At 33.5% G+C, this 5796-nt stretch overlaps 1 pseudogene; it reads left to right on the top strand.

The window, feature by feature from the left end:
* The first annotated feature begins 4588 nt into the window (after positions 1-4588).
* Positions 4589-5173, top strand: LOC149577311 (2-alkenal reductase (NADP(+)-dependent)-like; annotated as a pseudogene).
* The last annotated feature ends 623 nt before the right edge of the window (positions 5174-5796 follow it).

Below are 5796 nucleotides of genomic sequence, written 5' to 3'. Positions count from 1 at the left end.
CTAATTTGGAAATCATTAAATGGTTTGATATAACCCAAGGAAATAATGTGGACACCTATTGAGGTAGGTGAGGACAAAGATGAGCAATAATGAGTAACTGAGGTTACCACAATTGATACTAAGACAGTTGCATATGAGGAAGGCATTGAGACACATGAAGATACACAAGCACCAAATAAGGATGAGTAGCACACAGAATAGAGTGTACAAGATACACTAGTGTTGAGTGTCAATCCTCAATATGAGTTGAATACAGGCAGTGATACTGTAAAGATTAAGGATGTTTCTGATACTGTCACTCAGAACATCATCAATCCTCTTACAAAGGAAGACTTGAAGAAGATACTAGTAGAATCTACTACCTAGGCCAAACCTTGTGAAAATCATGTATTGGTGAGTGTTGATGAGATTGAGAAGGAAGACAAGGAATCTATATGGGAGGAAGTATAGACAAAAGAGACATCTATAGCCTCTCCTCAATTCACATTAGTACAAACTCCATTACTTATTTTGGTATATTAAAGAAATGAGGTAGCAACTTCTACTATCAATACATTGGTACAAAGTACTCCACTCTTAGTCAATATAAAGGAAAAAGAAAATGAGAAGGATAAAGATGAAATAGAAGAGAATGAAGGAACACAAGTTCCAATAGGTTAGATAGATACTCCTACACCTACAACACAAGATCAAGAGAAAGCCAAGGATAAGATTGAAGAGATATATTTGACTACAAAACTTGAGAAGCAACATGTAATACAAACACTAGTAACTTTTTCAACATTTTCTACTCCTCAAAGTCAAGCTCTTCATAGGTCGAGTATAGAAGTGAAACTCCTACAATCATCAATGTTGAATCTAAGAACATCTAAGGCAGATGAAGTTATATCATTTGTTGATGTGAACCTGAATGAAGTGATTGAGTTGCCCAAGTTTGATTTTGCAACCATCACTATTGAACAAATGAGCATAGTCTAGGATGCTCTTGCAAAGAAGAAAAACCAAGCACTGCTCAGACAAGACCATAGGTAAAAGAAATATTTGCTAGATATCAAGGATATTTTTCTTGATGCATTTAGCCTACCAAAATTAAAAGCAACAAAGCCTATCATAGAGAAGCTAACCATCTTATTGGAGAAGGTAAATAACATAGACCTAGATTCAAATGTGAAACTACTTGAATGGTCTAAAAGAAAGTTTTAAAAAAAGGTTGATGCAAAGATATCAAGTGCTATTACATTATCATAGGTTGAGTTAGCAACCAAAATAGACAGTGTGAAGAAGGTACTAGAGAAAATTTTCTATTTATACACCAGATTGTGTAATCCAACACTATTCACATAGGAAATCAAGAGCCACATATTAAGTTTGGAGAGTCAGATGTAGTCATCTGGTATAATTCTGCCAAAATCTCCAGCCTAGAGTAAGAAAAATTTCAAGAATCTCCTAAACTCCTAGAGTTAATTAGCAGTGCTACATGCAAATGAAGCAAACATAAGGGCTAAATTGATCAACATCCAATCTATCCTAACTCCACATATGGAGATATTACACAAGGAACTAGACTTTGTTGAAACACTCATGATGAAAGATGGATATATTACACAAGGAACTAGACTTTGCTAAAACACTCATGAAGAAAGATCCACATCTTTCCACTCGTGAAGGCTTAGTACACCTTGCTACTAAGTTGGCCATCCAAATCAAATCATTGGAATGCCACTTTAAAAATTATGCCTAAGGTCGACAAAACATTTTGGACAAATACGCTCTTAGTGTATAACCCTTTGACATAAGTGTCAAAATGGGGAGGAAATAAAAAGTATGGGGGAGATAATATTTTTGGGGGAGCTACTATATTTGTAAAAAGATCAGCTATGATAGAAATAGAGTACACAAATTAGCTTATGCAAATCTACTTAGGAGGAGGAATGATTTTGGTTTAGATATAGAATAGTACAATCAACTTAGGGGGAGTTATTGAATTTTCAGGTATGACTTATGAGTCATAAGTTTTTACAAAATTTTGAAGTTTTTTGAAATTTTGTATGTAAATGGATATTATCCGAGTTATTCTTGAAAGGTTTAAGTTTATTCATACATGATCAAGTATTTTTCCACTCATTTCAAAGGGGGATATTGTTAAGCTTTGATTCATTTTGACATATGAGTGAAAATATACTTAAGTCGTTTACTTAGTTCATGCCAAACAAGTAATACATGTCAAGCATAAGTTGTTAGATAGTATATGTCGAGTGATAGATATTTAATATGTGTCAAGTAACTAGTAAGTGTTGAGTCACTCAAATGTTGAGTAGATAGTATGTGTTAAGCTATTTAGATGTTGAGTGATCAATGGATGTCGAGTCATTTAGAGGTTGAGTTACAAAGTTGAAGTTGTAGTTGATGCTAAGCATTAGGAACTGTTAGAAGTTGTAATCTTTCCTTGGTGTGTTTATAAACCAAGGTTAAACCTCCTTTCTTTATTGTTATAATATATTAGGATATAAACCTCCTTTTTCCACTACATCTTATTTTTTCATCTAGTGGAATATGTGAGGACAAATATTTATTGTAATTTGTAATTTAGATTATTCCTCCTTAAGAGGAATCTCACACTTGGCCTCACACACTTATCAATGGTGGCATTCATAGACATGGGAGTTACATTCTAACTCCTCTCTCTCATCTCTATTTAAGAGATGACCTTCCTCTCTCATCTCTTATGAAGTTTCTTCCTCTTCTCAATTATTGTATGAGTGATTGCTCTCTCTCTCTCTCTCTCTCTCTCTCTCTTGCTCTCTCTCTCTCTCTCTCTCTCTCTCGCTCTCTCTCTCTCTCTCTCTCTCTCTCTCTCTCTCTCTCTTCTTAGGCTTTTCATGCCTCATTCATAATGTCACAAGGGGTTTTCTTTGCTTTCCCCTTTTCAAATATCTTGTCTCATGGTGTTGGATCTTGAAGCTTTCTCTCTCCTATCTTATGGTAATATCTTTTCATGCATTAACTCACTTAGATTCTTTCTTGGTATTGCTTATTTACATATTTCTTTTTCAATTTCTAACATGGCATCAGAGTAGTTTAATCTTTGTTTTTGAGTGTTTGCATGAAGGTACGATTTGAAGGAGACTCTTGAGAGAGATTTCACTAATTTCTTTTTTAATCTTCTTAAGTTGGAAGAAATTGAATTTTTTTTTGAGTTTGGCTGGTTTACCACCAAACCTGATTAACTTTTGTTTGCTCTAATTTGTGTAGGTTTTGATATATTGTTGATAAAGAAAATAATATAAATTTAAAGATATCACACTCCTAATTTAATAGTATATTCTAGTACAATCTAGTATATTGTTGAGAGAGTTTATTCTAATATATTTCATTTTTCTAACTAATTTAATTTAGTAGAAAAAAAATTAGTAACTCCCCTTACTTTGTTAGTTACGTTTATTCTAAATCTCCTTTATCAAAATTTGTGCTAAATTTTTTATTATTATTATCTTTTATCATTTCATATAAATCAAAATCTCAAATATTATCATTTTCATTTTGATAATAATATTAATTCTTTTCTAATATTATAATTAAAAAGTTTTCATATCGGTTCTTATCTAATCAATTTTTTTTGAAACTACACTCTTTAAGTTTCTAATTTTGTCTCTTGCATGTTTAGAATATTCTCTTTGCAATTATTATTTCTAACTCCTTATCTCTACATGCCATAATATGAATGATAGTTCATTCTCTTTGTGATTTTTTTAATTGCTTAATCATTACTTTTATTTCTGCATGCCTTGTGTGCACTGTGTTTTGTATCATTTCTCTTGGAATCATTGCACTGTTCTTAACAGAACTGTCTTTCATGATTTTTTGGGAAAAATCTGATATGATATCCAAAGCAATAAATTCTTGCTTACATTTGTTGCATTGAGACAGCAAGTCACGAATCATCTCTTCCCCCTATTTCTTACGCTTCAACTAGGCTACATAAATAACCTTCTCATGGATAGTAGTAGCATGACCTTGAAAAGGAGTTTATCAATGCTAATAAATTAGAGAAAGAAGTTATATAATGCCAGTTACTTGTCATCCTATACTTTTGTGGCCATTTGAGGTTTTTTTGTCCTTTAACCAACAAAACTATTGATGTTTGAAAATGGCAGGAACCTTGCGATATACAAAGCACTACTTATTACCCAGCATCCTTTGCCATTTTGAATCTCAATGATTTAGTGTCATTGTTGTTACATATTGTTTAATATAGTCAAGTCTTAAATCAGTTGTAGTTTAGTCAACTTTTTGTAGTTTCCTAGTTAACCTCTCTATTTCATTCCATGTTTTTCTATTTTCCAGTCAATACTTCTCACACTTCTCCACAGTTTACTCAGATTCCCAACTTTACTGTTCTTTGGCATGTTGCCCCCCCCCCCCGCCCACCCCCCTCCACCATCGCAATAGTCTCTGTGCTAGAGCTATCTACTATAATTGGAAGGCTTTCATGTTCAAAATTTTAATCTAGGGATTAGTTTACATTAAATAGCTATTGAAATTCTGGCAAATATGTCATGATCCTAGAAAGCCCCAAAGCTATCTGAAAATGGGGGAAAATGTCATGAACAACAAACAGGTTATATTGGCTTCCTATGCAAATGAAGGGCCTATCACGCAAGATCATCTCAATGTCATAGAAACCCAACTGGACATTAAAGGATGCAAGCAAGGGGAGGTTATAGTGAAGAACATGTGGATATCTGTGGACCCATATCTTAGAACCCATATGAAAAATCTTGGCAGTGGTTCGTTTATGCAGAGTTTCAAATTGGGCTAGTTGATTATGTCTAGATCTATTTCAAAAGTTGTGGCATCCATTGATGAACAATTCAAAGAGGGTGACATTGTACTTGGATTTTTTGATGTTGCCGAGTATGCAGTGCTCTCTAAAGCGGGCCTCACAAAACTTAATGTGGATGTGGCTCCATTGCCCCATTACTTGGGGCTTCTAGGTTTTTTTGGGTTGACGGCATACATTGGGCTGATGAAGATCAGAGAACCTAAGCTTAGAGAGCAAGTATTTATTTCTACAGCAACTGGTGCAGTGGAGCTTGTTGTAGGGCAGCTTGCCAAAATTAAAGGCTGTCAAGTTATTGGTGCCTCAAGTAATGATGAACAAGAGAAATTTTAATTGGTAATGTCCTTTTTTTTCCTTTATTTAGATGTTGCATTGGCTATTGTAACGTCTCTATTATTTTCACTATTTTGCGGACCTCTACACCATTTGAGCTTCTTAAGTCAATTATAAAGGTGTTCATATATGCTCTCAAATGTTAGCTCAATTTATTTACTTAAGGAATGTTGAAGTAGTTTCGTGCACAAAAAAACTTGTTTAACAGATTGAGTTCTGTATTACATTACTATTTTTCTACGAAGATTGTCCCCTGGGAAAATGGCAATGGTGAGTACTAATGCACTCTAGTCTTCATCCATAAATTAGAAATGCATCTATCCTTCTACGAATTCTTGTTCAAAGCTATTTTCTTCTAACTATCATGTACTTTAAATTGATTCTCACTTTAAACTAACTTCACTATTGCTAATTGATTGCTAGATCCTTCCTTTCTTTATATCTCTCTAACCTCTCTCTTCATTTATTCTTTTTTTCTAGATTCTCTAATAGGAACTTTAGTTGTTGAGTTATATATTTTTGACATAGTTATTTGTAATGGCACAAACTTCTATGTAAACCATTTTTGGGTTGACTTAAGGATTATTTTATGATCTTAGATGATAAGGATGAAACTTAATTGT

The sequence above is a fragment of the Cupressus sempervirens genome, chromosome 1, assembly GCF_028749045.1.
Source record: "Cupressus sempervirens isolate cs-2001-9-10 chromosome 1, ASM2874904v1, whole genome shotgun sequence".
Classification (NCBI taxonomy): domain Eukaryota; kingdom Viridiplantae; phylum Streptophyta; class Pinopsida; order Cupressales; family Cupressaceae; genus Cupressus; species Cupressus sempervirens.
This window is presented reverse-complemented; position numbering and strand designations above follow the sequence as displayed.